Source organism: Octopus sinensis, linkage group LG1 (genome assembly GCF_006345805.1).
Source record: "Octopus sinensis linkage group LG1, ASM634580v1, whole genome shotgun sequence".
Lineage (NCBI taxonomy): Eukaryota > Metazoa > Mollusca > Cephalopoda > Octopoda > Octopodidae > Octopus > Octopus sinensis.
In genome coordinates, this window is record NC_042997.1 from 72,171,491 (window position 1) to 72,188,900 (window position 17,410).

Below are 17,410 nucleotides of genomic sequence, written 5' to 3' on the forward strand. Positions count from 1 at the left end.
TGAGAACTGTTGCTGCTCATGTATTTTAATTTAACTTTAAAAAAATTTTTTAAAATAAAAATAAAAAAAATGAACGAACTACTGAGTTTGGTTTAATGGCCTACCAATATACACTATGAGTTTCTTTGCCCTAGGAGTCGGGAAGACACTCGGCAAGAAATGGAAGAAAATTTGAAAGAAGAAAAAAAAAGTAATAATAATAATAATAATAACAACAACAACAACAACAATAATAATAATAATAACAATAATAATAATAATATTAATAATAATAATAATAATAATAATAATGATGATGATGATGATGATGATAATGATAATGATAATGATGATGATAATAATGATAATATTAATAATAATAATAATAACAACAATAATAATAATAATATTATTATTAATAATAATAATAATAATAATAATAATAATAATAATAATAATGATGATGATGATGATAATGATAATGATAATGATAATGATGATAATAATAATAATAATAATAATAATAATAATAATAATAATAATATAATAATAATAATGATGATGATGATGATTATGATGATTATGATGATGATGATGATGATGATGATAATGCTAATGATAATGATAATGATGGTAATAATAATAATAATAAAACTAATAATAATAATAATAATAATAATAATAATAATAATAATAATAATAATAATAATAATAATAGCAGCACTCAGAGAGCGCAAACCTCCACCAAGGCAACACTAACGTCCTCTCAACGATTAACTGGAGATGATTTTTAAAATGAGAATATCTGAAATAAACTCGACTCTTCTCACAAACGAGAATACTAACAATGAACGCGACCGCTTTCAAAAATTAAGTAAAATAAACGTGAAAATAATCTAGAATCCTTGTCTAGTATCTGATCGATCCCAATAGTAGTCATGGAATGTAAAGGTGGGTGTGCAGTGGGAATAGGGACAGTTTTCTCTATGAAGGCCTTTTTTAGTCTATCCACTAATATAGTGCCTTTACGACCATTAAGGTCTATAGTGAAAAATTTATCAGAGCGTGAAAAAAAGCGGAAAGGACCTGCATACGATGCTGTTAACGGAGGTTTAACAACGTCATTGCACACAAAAACGTGAGTCCAAGAAGTAAAGCTTCCTTCAAGGCAGAGCTAGAAATGCAATTGTCAAGTAGGCAAGAGGTTTTAAACAGGAGCGATATATTCAAAATTGGTAAAACTAAAAATCGTCGAGGATAAATTAAATTCATTATCGTTACTGTGTTAGTGTTATTTAATTTCTCAGCGGTTTTGCTGTCGTTTGTTTATGTAGTTTGATTTGTTTATCCATCAGTTTCTTCTAAGATAGAGACGCGAGTAAAATTAATAACTGAGAAACAGAAATAAAACTCTGGAAACAGCAACGCCGCCATAATTTACGTGGAAACCATGAGCGTGCTTTCAAGAGAGATAATCAGAGAAAGACTTGAAAGTCAACATAAGATCGTAATACTTCATGTAAAGTAAATATAACAAATAATCCAGAATCCTTGTCCAGTACCGGATCGATCCTCAAATCTAATCAGTTCGTGCTAGTCACGAGACCAAACATCTCTGAAAGTTTCATCCGAATCCATCCAGCGGTTCTTGAAATATCTTGTCAACAGACAAACAAACAAACCCGGATGAAAACAACACCTTCGCCTTCGCTAAGGCAAGAGGTAATAATCATGAATGATAGGTTATATTCTATTCGGGTAAAGTAATATAATGAATAAAATAAAGTAAAAGTGAACTAAAATTTATACTCATGTTTGTACACGCGTGTGTGTATGTGCTGATGTATATGTATATAAATAAATTAATAAATTAATTTATATATATGCTCGTGCATTGGTATATATGTTTCTTTCTAATTTGTTTCTTTAGAAGGAAAAGGAAGAAAATTAGAAACGAACATATATGCCAATACACATGCATATTGATGTAGAAACTTTTGACATACATACTTGTTGCGTATATATATATATATATATATATATATATATATATATATATATACACATACAATGTACAAACATGTGTATAAATTTTGCTTCACTTTTACTTTCTTTTCTTTATTATATTATTTTACCCGTATATAATATAACGCATTATTCATGATTATTATTATTGAATTGACATAAAAGGAATAATTTTAACGCATGCGTACACACGCGCTCGCGCGTATACATGCACGCATACTAAACATATATGTATATTCTGTAATCCTTATTGTGTTTGTACACCCTGATGATTTTCCATACAAGGTATTTAAAATTCAAAATTATATATTTATATATGTTTTGTAATTCTAATTTGGGTTGTGAAATGAAACAACTGTAGGTGAAAACGTTGATTAAGCAATAAATTTATTTGTATCCATTAGATTTCTCTGTTTTCTAACTCGATAATGGTGTTTGATACTTTACGATATCGTGAATATATATATCAAACCAGTGTATTTTGGATAAATATCCCTATACAAAGTTTCAATATCCTCATTGTGACTGTGTGTGTGTGTGTGTGTGTGTGTGTGTGTCTGTGTCTGTGTCTGTGTGCGTGTGTGTAGTTTAAAGTTTATTTGCCAACGTAAAGTGGCAGTCCTGATTAGGACGAATGTTTCTACTTTTTAGCCCCAGGAAAACATTTCCAGCTAGCTATCGACGCACTAACAGCCTTCTTGCTCTTCGACCAAGGGAGCTAGTGTCCCCACTCAATTCAAAACGGTATCTGTGTACCAATGGTTTCTGGGTTATTTCTCTTCATCAATACAGAATAATCGCTTGGCTAGAGATGGCAGCACTAGGTCTTGTTGGAAGTATATACTTTTAAAATGACTTACAGTCACTGATCTTGTAAATAGAAAAAATATTGGTTCTAAATCTCTGAACGAGAGACATGCAGCAACAGTATTTTAGAGTAAAGTTTATTTGCGAACGTAAAGTGGAAGTCCTGATTAGGTTGAAGCCCGCTGGAGAAGAAGTTATGGAATGGAAGGTTTATGATAGCTGTGGTTGATGAGAATGGCTCCTTGGTACATCACACGGTCGATAGAATAAATATAAATAGAATAATGCATTTATGTGCCAGAGGGAAAAAAAGAGACACAACCAGGTAGAATGTTTAAGAGAAGATTTATTGATATGCTAACATGTGTGATTGTGTGTGCATCATATATACAGAATAATAGACAGGCTGTCATAAGAACGAGATGCATGCGTGTGTATGTAGGCATAGATGTATACACATTAAGAATATACAAGGATGGTGATGAAGAAGAGACAGTGAGTCTGTAGCCATCGAAGTGAGGAGTAAGTTCACAGACACAAGAATGATAAATACCAGTTCGTAGTCAATTATACTGTATCAAGAAGTTGCAACGATGATGCAGAGCCGGAGCGGTACATGTCGTACGTGAAGTTGTGGCTGTGATGCTGCTGCCTGGGTCACTTGGTACAGAAGTTCTCGCAGGTTGTATATTCTATGTTGGTCCATGGTGAAGTAATTCACGTATAGTGGAGTGTTGGAACCTGGGCGAGTTGCTTGTTGAGCTGCGTACGCAGAGATGTTGACATGAGGACGATGGTGGTGACGGAGATGGAGGTCGCCGAATGCTGTTGGACGAAGTTGGTGAGTCTCAACGTGGCTGCTGTTGTTTTGTCGCTGGAACTGGCTGTGTCTTGTGTGGTCAGTAGCTAGGCCTTAAAAGGTCTGGAAGCGAAAGACGTTGAGACGAGAAGCTGGGTTTCTATAAGGAGTTGTAGGCTCAAACTGAGTTGAGAACAGGCTGTAACACGTGACCTTATTAAGGGGCTTCGATTGGACAAATTGCGCCAATACCAACCAATCAGAGTAGTGGGCACAACGGGGTCCAAAATGCGGCCAAAGGCTAGCTGTTTGTATGTATGTACATATAATAGAGAGGAGAGGAATTTCACTCAAGTGTACGCTACAATGTTTTCCTGGGGCTAAAAAGTAGTAACATTCGTCCTAACCAGGGCTGCTACTTTGCGTTGGCAATTAAACTATATATATATATATATATATATATATATATATATATAGTACATGCGAGCAAAAGAAATAATATTCTTAAGATTATAAAAGTGGAAAAGTACAAGACAAGTTATTACACTTGGTAAAGTTCAGAAGTTATTACATCTAGCAAAGTACAGAAAAAGAAAATTTTTGCAGCTAGAACAAGAATAACTTTGCAGCGAGAAAATATTAGCTTTTATTAAAACTAAAAATTTTATTACAGGTTATTACTTCTATTAAAAATTTTAAAAATAACTCAAAATATTTTATCCTTAACTGCAATATTTTAAGTAAAACTTTTCTTGTTCTGTACTTTACCAAATGTAATAACTTGCCCTGTATTTTTCCAGATTTATAGTCTTTAGAATATTATTTCTCTTACTCGCAGTTTTCCATGTAATCCATGTTTTTTCCAAGTTTTGATATTATGCTAATTAATAATGTATCAAATGTGTAAATTTGTGATGTCTACCCTCAAATTTGAGAAACAAGCACTCATAACTATTTTTCTTTTAAAACTTCATTGCATGAGATTGATACCATGAAATTCCTCTAATTAAGATCTTTCGTTTAAGCTTGATTAAGATATAGTTTGGGAGAGTCATTCTCTTTTAGTGCCTTATTATATAGCACACTCACTCTTTTACTCTTTTACATGTTTCAGTCATTTGACTGTGGCCATGCTGAAACACCGCCTTTTAATCGAGCACATCGACCCCAGGACTTATTCTTTGTACGCCTACTACTTATTCTATCGGTCTCTTTTTGCCATAAAGGCATTACAAAGAGTAGCTTGCGTGTTGGACACATACATTGATGAGGTGAATGAGGAAACAAGAATGATATTGATGGGAGAAGACAAAAAAATGCCAACCGATTTTCTGCTTCTCAAAAACATTCTTCTTCTTTTTTTTTCCAACAGAAAAAACAAAACGTGGTATTGAACCTCTCACGACAGTGTTTACAATTATTGGACTTAATAGTCTATTAACATACAATAAGATATTCAATATACAATCAACACTAGTCCATTTACAAATGAGGCGCTGAGCCTCTTACACTTTATAACACCTCTTTTCAACCTCTTGTCAATTTTCCACCACATCATCGCTTGTGTCCGTGTACTCCACCATCGCCCATGCTTGCTTTAAAATCAAGGCGGGCTCCGAGTTGGCGTCACCCGGCCATGAGCGATATCCCTCTTTTAGTCCCTCCAGCCTATGTAACACGCGCAACGTTATGACCTCCACAGCTATCTGCGGAGGTTATTTGGGATCCCGTGTGAAGGCCAAAGGTACTCCCTTGTAGTGTTCTTCCACCACCTTTTCCACCTCTCCGCCTCTATAAAAGAAGACCAACAGTTCTTCGTCCTCCGGGTCCGAGGGGGTCAATTCTAACGTTAGCAGCACAATTCCCGCCAATGGTGTCTCCCCACCCCCGCCGGTGGCACAACCGACGAGGCTCCGGGACACTCCGGCGCCATGTCTCCGACTGCTAGCAATGTCCCGTTTCTCCACCTCTTCCTCTTTTTATCTTCTCGACTGGGGGAGGGTGCGTCTTTTCTGTGACCGGGAGATTCGCTTTCCCTCCCTCATCCCCAAGATCCTTCGGTGAGCACCCATTGTTGTTCACCTTCTTCCTTTTGCGGCTCTTCTTTGAGGAGTTCTCCGTCTTTGAGGATTCCTGTAAATTTCCCTGCAAGTCCCTGCAATCTTCTGCAAGCCCCTGCAAGCTCTTGCAAACCCCTACTCGCCTTTTGTTTGGATTCATTTATTTTCTTGTATGCGTGTGTATCTGAGTATCTTCTTTTATTTTGTTTCCATCACACAGTACTGCAAATAAGTAGCCTCATACACAACTATACTATGTTATGTCACAATGTCAGTGTAGTAGACTGTACCACTGGCTACAACTACTTTACTATATCTCAATTCTAATTCAAGAGCGCTCTATTCTGCTTCGACGTTATCTTACTGTATTACGCCATTTTACATTTTACCATATTACAGACCAAACCATACTACACTACAACATGGTAATATGCACACACACACACACACACACATGCACACGCATACACATACACATGCACTTATACATACAAGTACATGCGTATATACATTAATGTACGTGTGATGTAACTCACTTTCTCATTCTTTCACTCCTTCTGTCTCTGGTGGACGTCGACTCAACGCTGCCATTCATCATGGCATTGTACAAGTTGTTTATCAAGAGGTAAAAGAAAGTGCTAAGGAAGGCAAGCAGTAGGAGTGTTTGCGAGTATGTATGTGTGAGTGCGTGTGTGTGAGTGTGTGTGTGAGTGTGTGTACGTCTGTGTGTGTGTAAATAATATCGGTTATTAACCGCAAATACGTTGGTCGACTTTAAAATAAAAAGCAGTCGCCGCTATATTATTTCACTTTTGTACCAAAGCACAGTCATTTCTATGAAAGCCGTTTTGAGTGTCTTTTTTACTTCTTGCTTGCTCTACCTAGCTACTCATTTAATCATCCGAAATCCCAGGCACTTGCACACATGAGTACACTCACACACATACGCGCATGCATAGATACAAACATCATTATGAATATGCATGCATACGTACATACATACAGACAGACATATATACATTTGTGTGTATATGTATATATAAAAAGATAGATAGATAGATAGATAGATAGATAGATAGATAGATAGATAGATAGATAGATAGATGATAGATAGATAGATAGATAGATGATGGGTGGATGGAGGGATGGATGGATGGATATATATATATATATATATAGAGGGAGAGAGAGAGAGAGAGAGAGAGAGATCCAATCTCTATATATTTATCTATCCATCCAGCTATCTATCTATCTATCTAAGAGAGAGAGAGAGAGAGAGAGAGAGAGAGAGAGAGAGACAGACAGACAGACAGACAGACAGACAGAAACTCACACACATATAAGGATGCATATGCATACGGTGGGACAGAAATGAAATAGATATTTACGTACAAATCGACAAATAGCTATGAAGTCCTGCGTAAAACAAAACCGGAAGTTCAAAAAACTCATATAATATAAATAACGGTCTATCCTTTCTTATTGATAAGCAATATGTCTAGCCACCTGACCTCTCATTCATCTGTTCATATAGGCGTTTTATATGTGTGTGTGTATGTATGTATGTATGTATGTATGTATGTATGTATGTATGTATGTATGTATGTATGTATGTGTGTGTGTGTATGTATGTATGTATGTATGTATGTATGTATGTATGTAGTATGTATGTATGTATGTGTGTGTGTATGTATGTACAGATTTGTAACGTTTAATGTATGTATTTTCATGCATATAGTTGCATATCTAGACATGCTCATATATATTTAAATGATAAACTTCTGGAAAGTTTTACAGATTTTTACTGTTCCAGTGATGGATTGGGTCTGTAGCCTTTGAATTAGCTTTCTCCTTTCTGGTTTTGAGAAGCCTAACTTCTTAAGATTGGTATTTAGGCAGCGTGTTACATATTCCAGGGCCCCAATAATTACAGGTATAAACATGAACTTGTAATCTGGATAGAGTAACTGTAGATTTTAGCATTGATGTTCTCTTTTTCACTGATCTTCAGCTTTATGTTAACATCCACTGGGCAGCTAATTTCCACAGCTGTGCACAGTTTCTCTTCTCTATCACAAATCATTATATCAGGTATGTTGTGCTTACATTTTATAAAGGTCTTCGCTGGTACATTCCGCCAGTATTCCTTTTTATTATGAGTGGCTATGCCTTCTACCATATTATGGGTTCTTATTTCTTTGTCGCTAGGATTATCCTTCCGACGGATTTCCTTATAGAGTGTCCTAGCTACAACGTCATGTCTCATCGGTAGATAATACCGTGATGACATTTTCGGACAACTGCTTGTGATGTGGGTGATATCTTCAGTATGAACTCCACAAAGTTTGCATCGGTTGTCACATTTTATGGCTTTTCCTGCATCTCTATCTCTTTTCTGTATCAGGTACTTGATTGATATTTCCTGTTCCTGGATTGCAAACGCATACCCTTCAAAGGGTGAGGTAGTAATCTGTCTACTGGTCCATGATAAACTGTTATGATGATCGATGTTACTATCATCACGGAGCTTATGTATGTATGTGTGTATGTATGCATGCATGTATGTATGTATGTATGTATATATGTATGTATGTATGTATGTATGTATGTATGTATGTATGTATGTATGTATGTATGTATTATGTTTGTGTGTATGTCACTCCTGAGCACTACTGACAGCGCATAACCTATCCCCATCCACTGCAATCGTTAGATGCTCAGGGGTTGCTGTCTAAAGCACCATCCTCAACCAGCTATTTAGTGAGTGGCGAGGTTGATGTTTTAGACACACTGCAAAGGGCGGATTAACGGAAAAGAGTCAATGACCATCTGACAATATGCTAGCACCATAGCATCATAAGTATGAAATAACTACAAAATCGTCAAAAGCTTGTTTATTTTTATGTTTCTTTGATTTATTATTAGTGTTGCTTAATATGTTTTGCTAAAATTGCTGTTTCTTTTCAGATATCACCAGAAAAAGGTAATTAAAATTTATTAAAATGACAGATCTAACGGGCTTCCAAAGAGCTCAAATTGTCAAATTGTTGGTGCTCGTATGGCAGGTGCTAGCGTAACGAAAACTGCCGAAATGTTTGGTATATCAAGAAGTACTGTCTTGAAAGTAATTACAGCCTTTGAGAAAGAGAGAAAAACCTCGTCGAAACAAAACTCCGGAAGAAAACCAAAACTTTCAGATAGGGACCGTCAGACTCTTACGCGAATTGTTAGAAAGCATTACAAAAGTACAGCTCCCAAAATTACTGCAGAACTTAATGATCACCTCGAGAACCCAGTTTCCAGAAAAACTGGTCGTCGGGAGCTGCACAAAGCCGGATTTCGCAGGAGGGCTGCAATCAGAAAACCACTACTTTCAAAAACAAACGTTGCAAAGCATTTAGAGTGGAGTAAAATCCTCCAGAATTGGTCCCTAGAGCAGTGGAAGAATGTTATTTTCTTGGACGAGTCATCCTTTACCTTATTTCTGACCACCGGCCGAGTATACGTGTGGAGACATCCAAAAGAAGCATTTGACCCAGACTGTCTTCTTCCAACTGTTAAACATGCAGGAAGATCTGTGATGATCTGGGGGGGGAGTATATATCTTGGAAATCCGCCGGCCCAATGGTTTCCTTTCAAAGCAGAATTGATAGTCAAGACTATTTAAGCATTTTACTTGATCGAATTCATCCTATGCTTGTGGAACTGTTTCCAGAGGGAAACGTAATCTTTCATGATGATAACATACCCATTCACACAGCTATATTTGTTACTGAATAGCACGAGGAACATTCTGGTAAAGTCGAACATTTCATCTGGCCACCACTGTCCCCAGATATCAATACTGTTGCAAATTTATGGTCCATTTTACAAAAACAAGTAAGGAGTCGATATCCTCCACCATTATCACTACAAGAACTGGAGACTGTTTTAGCTGAAGAATGGACAAAAATTCCTTTGGAAACATTTCAAACTATGTACGAGTCCATATCTCAGAGAATCTAAGCTGTAATTTCTGCTAAAGGCGGTCCTACACCATATTAAAATAAATTTGTTTGAAATTTTAAGGTGTTTCCATTATTTTGTCCAACCTCTGTACATTTTGCAAGCTAAACTTTATTGTTTTACATATTTATCGTTTCCATTAACAACTTGTGTGTGCCCGTATCTTTTCTAGTTTCTCCAGATTGTTAAACGTAGTTAAACGCACACCAAAATATTCCAGTATTCTCAAGTATGCTATATTGTAATTATACTATCGGCAGATTTCTCATAGATGCTTATTTTCTTTCTATCTTTAACATTACGTTAACGTCTACTGGACGACTGATTTATAATAGTGATCACGGTTTCTTCTTGTCTTAGACAATTCTGTCTGGACTGTTATACCTCCATTTTATAGAGGTTTTATAACGAACATTCTTCCACTATTACATATTATAGATTCCAATGTAAGTTCTTATCTTTTCATTTTTATAGCTATACGAGTTGCATTATATATTGTTAAACCAGATCATGCATCGTAAGGCAAGAGTGTTGTCGGGACATCTTGTGCATAAGGTATTTTGCTGCTATTGGTAAAACCATTCTCTTCAAAATTGTTAGTTCCAAATAAATTCATCTCGTTATCTGTGTTAGTACAACTATCAAACTTTCTTACTATAGAGACATTTATGACATTCTGCTGGTAAGCAGAAAAATCTTTCGTCTATAATTCTATTCTGATAAATATGATCAGCTTCCCTATGCATGCAACCCTGTATATCAAACAATGACTACTTTCCAATGGGGACATTTCCAACTCTAATGGTATTATTTGCCTCATGTGTGCAAACTAAATCCATTGATGCACCACAAAATTTGATGGTTTGTAAGTGTTGTCTAATAATTATGATGAGATTTTCAAAGGCTGTTTGAGTCGATGTTAAGCCTCTGCCTTTTTGTTTTCCATTTACATTTTAACAATCAATATCATTACTGATGTAAACATTTCTAGTTGCAGTTAGAAATTTCTAGCTATTAACATCAATCGTCAAGGTTTGATTCTGAGTCGAACTGAGTGGCCCAATGTTAGAATAATCATTGGTATCAACAATTACTCAGTAAATACAGCTGGGCCTACTGATTTATTGTAAGCACAAAGCCCCGGGGGCCATACTTTTTTCTGCAGTTCACGCGTGCTCTATTGCAAATTCCATCGTAGTATATTCCTGTCGACCTCTTGATACCTGTAATATTCCCAATAAGATTCCAGAAAAATATTCAGGCTATTGATTGCGATATTATTAGGCGGAGTTGCAGCTTTTTGTTGAACAAACTCTACCTCTTTATTATCTCTGAGAATATCATCACCGTGCGGTGACTCTTCTTCATAAAATATTCTTCAGCTTTTATTACATACAATTTTTATTTATAAGTCTTCAAAATCTTCAAAGAACTACCAAGCAGATGTTGAAGAAAATAAACATTAGATATTTGCTAAAATGATGTTTTATCTTGTGAATGTTTACATGTAAAATCAGCGTCAATTTCAGTTTTGTTAGATTTTTATTAATGCGAGTCAAATTTGGCCTGTCTTAGATTTAGGAATGAATTAATCTCGATCTATTTCATAAAAATTTCTTTAAAGTGTTCATATTGTTAACACCTCAGCTTATGACATACATCATTACTGTTGTTATGGCCAATAGCAGAAAGATGTGATCAACTATCCTTAATTCGAGCAGGTATTGTATATGCTTCTGGATGTCGCTGATCAGTTATTCCACGTGGTTCTCTATTTGCCGGAATACATAAATCAATTACTTCTAAGTTTTGAAAATAAGAATTATAATCAGTAACTCTCCTCTTGTGTTCAACAAATATCACTTATTGGAGTGATTGTTTTATGTTTAATAATTTAACTCTGAGAAGAAACAGTCTCTGTAAGTCTATACCTCCAAGAAAAAAATACTTCATAATTTAATTTTTCTATAACTATTTCGACAATGAGTTCGTTTACCTTTTTTGATGTTGCCTTTCTTGCGTCCTTTCTCGATGCTGAATTACCTAGCCGTATATTTTGTGGTAATTTTCTGAAATGGGGAATTTCATTTGGAAACAAATATTGTTAGGATTTTGAATGAAAAGGTCTCTTCAAATAAATGCGATCAGAAGATAACCAGTTATTTGTTATGGAATTAATGCTGGACTTAGTAATGATCAAAAACTCGATGAACAATCTAACACGCCAAATAAATATTCAGGGCCAGTGTATATGCATTTATGTATATTCGTGTATGTTTGCATATATATATATATATATATATATAAGAAGGTTTGGAGATGATGTACAGGTATATATTAGAAGAAATGAGGTACTCAGAAATTTGGATGGTTTTATACTTACAGATATTTATTAATATGTCACATGTTTTTATAAATCATATATTAACGCTTGCATCCACTAGAGTGGACGCAAACCATCCAGATTTCTGAGTACCTCATTTCTTCTAATATATATGTACATGCTGTATATATATATATATATATATATATATATATATATTCAATGACGAATTAAAAAGCAGCGAAAGTGGTGTAAACATTATCGATCGTACATACTCAATTTATGTTTTGTTTGTTCGCCGGTTTCGCTGCAGGGTAACGCTTGGGGACGAATGGCTGTTAAAATACCTCTGAGTAATAGACAGGCGAGAGAACTTACCTCAGGTCGAATTCAGGAGTAACGGATACTGATATTTCGCCGTTTTTGTGGCTTATCAATATCGCCTGCCGAAATCGACCCAAGAACGAATCGAATCGTCACAAAAAGGGCGAAATATCAGTGTCCATCGCTCCTGATTTACAGAATTGAAACAAAACATTTAGATACAAGCACATATAATGAAGTATCTCAATATACATATATAGATTAGGCAGCGAGCTGCAGAAACGTTAACACGCTGAACGAAATGCTTAGCGTCTGCCTTTACGTTCTGAGTTCAAATTCCGCCGAGGTCGACTTTGCTTTTCATCCTTTCGGGGTCGATAAATTAAGTACCAGTTGCGTACTGAGACCGATCTAAGCGACTGACCCCTCCCCCAAAATGACGGGTCTTGTGCCTAGAGTAGAAAAGAATATAGAGAGAGAGAGAATTTGCGCATTCATACATACTACACACACACACACACACACACATGCTTGTACCATGTACATACAGAGAACACATGTCGATAGAGAGATAGACTGATAGATAGATAGATTGATTGATAGACAGACAGACAGACAGACAGACAGACAGACAGACAGACAGACAGGCGGATAGATATAGATATAAAGGTATAGATATGCACATATATATATGCGTCGAAACGTAAAACCCTCCTTCTTCCCTTCCTTCCTGAGCGTCCAATAATAGTATATTTGTTCCACGTCCTCGCGTTGTTGTGTTTTCTCTTTGTGTTTTCATGTTTGGATTAACTTTATATACATACATACATACATACATGAATGTGTGTATCTGTGTGTATGTATGCATGTATGTATATGTATATATATATATATATATATAGGAAGATATTGTTATATTTCGGAATGGTCATTTTGCCAGTTTAGCCAATAAAAACACACGCACTATATATTTGGTGTTATTTTGCTTCATTGTTATTTATTTTTTACATTAATCTTAATCTTATTTTGGCCAGTGTTCTTTCGTCACACTCCTGTGACCGCATCAGTGGTCCTTTGTTTTCTTCTTTCTTATTTGTGTCTCTCCTTACTAACCGTCAGCCATTTTGTATTTCTATTGTATGTCTTCATTTGCGCATGCTTATATCTCTATGTGCGTTTATGTTTATTTAGTGTGTTTTTATTGGCTAAACTGGCAAAATGACCATTCCGAAATATAACAATATCTGTTTCAACACACGACTTCACATAAAAAATCTTGCACAACAAATATTTAAACGTATATAGGAAGAGTTTACAGTAAATCCACAAAAAAAAACCCAAGAAAAACAAAAAATCACAAAAAAAAACAACGCGAGAACGTGGTACACGTAAAGTATTAGCAGACGCTCAGGGAAGGAAAGAAACGTATTTTTACGTTTCGAGCGAAGCTCTTCTTCAGAAACCGAGAAAAGTCCAATAGAAAAGGAAGACGGAGTAAAAAATTTGCCAACGATTCACATATGGTTATATTTTAAGCTTCAAGCAATCCGTAGTAAATATAAAACATAAGTTTCAGGGACAATAGTGGTTTATTGAAACGGAAGGTTGTGGAATTTTTCGCATCGAGGTACGATAAATTGAAAAAGTTCTTTTTATATTTTACAGTAGACGACCAGGGTTGCTGGGCATGCGAATAAGGATATAATAGTTAAGGTATATCATTTTCTATGTATATATACGCATACACCTATATTCATATAAACACACATGCACACACATACACACACATATATGACTGTAATTGTTTATATGTGTACATGTATGCATAAAGTATTTAACATGATCGATCTTTTGCCGATAAGTGTTTCCATATAAAAGTACGTCAAAGTTAAAAGCGCCAACGAAAATGAAGACGTGTTCATACACGGAATTCTAAAAAACAAGAGGCGGACTAATGTAACTGAATATTGTTTAAAAGCGACTCCTCGCTTAATCCTCGTTATTTACCTACCACTAGTGTGTATACAGTAATGTATACATAGTGATTACTCATAATAAAGCTTTGTCATTCGTATTCAAAACCCAAGACATCTTGGTCTCAGAGTTGTGTTTGTCTGTATATCATATATGCTTATATGTATGCGCGTATGTCTATATCTTATAATATCCGAGTGTAAGGCAGTGAGCTGGCAGAATCGTTTAGCACGCCGGTCAAAATGCACGTCAGTATTTCTTCCAGCTCTTTACTTTCTGAGTTTAAATTCCGCCGAATTCTCTCTCTCTCTCTCTCTCTCTCTCTCTATCTCTCTCTCTCCTCTCTCTCCTCTCTCCTCCTCTCTCTCTCTCTCTCCCCTCCTCTCCTCTCGCCTCTCTCATCCTCTCCCCTCCCTCTCTCTTCATCCTCTCTCTTCTCTCTCTCTCTCTCTCTCTCTCTCTCTCTCTCTCGCTTGATATATGTATATATATATATATATACGAGAAAATAGATTAGACTGGCCATATTTCAAATCACTATAATTGTTTCAATTCATCATTATCCGAAGTTAATAGCTGGATAGTACATATATTATACGCATTATTGTATTAGCATGAGTCAACAATAGGTGTATAAATGCGCATCCAGAATCAAAGCACATTTTATACTCATACCGAAATGCTGTGGTTAGTTTTCCTCTGACGAAAAGGAACAAGGAAATACGAAGGGATACAAATATGGAAAAAAAACAACTAAAAACAAATTAGGGAAAATAAAAGATAAAGAATTAAGGAGAAATTATTTATGAATTTGTTTTGCAAGATTCCTTATGTGAAAGCGTATACTGAAAGAGATATTGCTATGTTTCGGGATAGTCGTTTCTGTTTTTTCATACCAAATAAACACGCGCACTATACATTCGTTCTCCACTCATTTATTATTACCCTAATTTTATCTCATGTTCATTGTCTAGAAATCTTTCGTCACACATCCGTGACCTCTTCAGCAACTCTTCTGTCCTATGTGTATCCTCCTGTTCTGTTTAGTATATATATATATATATTATATATATATATATATATATATATATATATATATATATATATATATATATATAATATATATATATATATATATATATATTATATAATTAGGGCTTAGTAAAATAAATAATTATATAATGTAATACTTTGAATACGCCTTAAATGGTCCTTTTACATACTGAACACTACTTGGTGAAATTGATTAATAACTAATTAATTTTACCCTCAATTATTGATATTATATATATATATATATATATATACAGAGAAAGAGTGAGAGAGGTAATTGTAAAGGACACAATTATACTTAAAGACACGGATGCTACTATGCCTATATGCTGAAAATAGGCGTCAAATACGTCCTGCCGCTGTACATTATTACTATATATACACAGGTGGAAAGAGGGAAAGAAAAAATAATTCAGAGAGTTTGGGATTGATCCGTTTCTGAATTAGTTTAATAACTTTTCCTTCATCAGCAAAACATACTCAGCGAAATAAATGAAAATATGTACACATACCCACAGAAAAGTACACGCAAAATGCGAGTATATATAAATATTCACAAATATATACGCATCGGATGTTCTCAGTTCACCTCAACACACCTATATCTATATATATCTATCCATCTAGCTATATATATATATTATATATATATATATATATATAATATATATATATAGATATATATATATATATGTTTTGTGTGTGTGTGTGTATATCATATTTTAAGTTTGAAAACGGAGAGACCCAATGGATACAAAGTAATTATGTATTAATTACTTAACATCTTCACCTATTCTTAGTATATTGGAATATTCCAACAGATCATAATATAATCTTTGTATTGTCCTTTTTCGTGCCCTGATGATTTTCCACCCAAGGTATTTTGAAATGCCAGATTATTTATTTATGTTTTGTAGTTAAAATTGGATGCGAAATTGTAGGTGAATATGTTAATTAATTAATAAGTTAATTTGTATCCATTGGATCTCTTTGTTTTCAAACTTAATAATATTTGATATTTTCTGATATTTTATATAATATTTTATATAATATTGAAGTAAGATCTTTTCAATATACAATATATTAAATCAATTAAATATATTAAATAGGTGCAGGAGTGGCTGTGTGGTAAGTAGCTTGCTAACCTCTGAACTGTTCAGACGTGTTATTTTGCTGCTCCAGATGTCACGTTGTTTCAACGTGAATTGTTGAACTTTTTGACTCGACTACAGGTAGGCGTGTTGTATTTTTGCGGGCGAAGTGAAGTTTTATTACTTGCATTAATGTCTTTTAGCACTTAATATTTTTAGCAGATAATAAAGCTCCACTTTGCTCCGGGTGTAATTTTTCTGCCTGTTGTCGAGTGTAAAGAGAATTGTATTTTTAAAGCGGCGTAGTCCGTGTGCAAAAATTATTTTTGAAATTGTCGTTGTGTTATCCACGGGATTTACCAAGGATTATTTTACCAAGGTGTTTTACCAACCGTGTATTTGGCCTGGAATACAATTTTTGGCCGAAAAAGTGAAAACAAAAAAAAAAGAAAAATTAATTCCTTTGTCTGAATTTGAACTCTCTTTCTCCGTCTATCATTCATTTGTAAAAAAAAAAAGAACTTTTTTTGAACTGCCATTTTTAATTTTATTTCTTCCCTTCTGTTGCATTTTTCATTCTCCTTTCTGTGTCTAATTTATTTTATCACATTTTGAACTGTTTTTTTTTACGTTATGGCAAAGAATTTCACTGTGTGGGAATTGACACCTCCCAAAAGTACTTAAAGGAGCTCGAGGACAAAACCGTGGTGTTGAGGACATTTTCGAAGTCGCTCGACACCATAATGGTTTTCCCGAAAGCCACCATTATGAACGAGCTGGCAGACTATATGCCAGCCGTTAAATACATTCAACGGGGAGCCAAATACGCAACGATTTGGTTGCTGTTTGACTCCCCTAAAGCAGCTTGCGATTTCGCGAGTAAGCCCATTGAGGGCGAAGAGATTCTGTTTCTCCCAAGCTACAAGGGGGAAAAATTGATACGATTATGGGTCTGCGGCCTGCCGCCCGG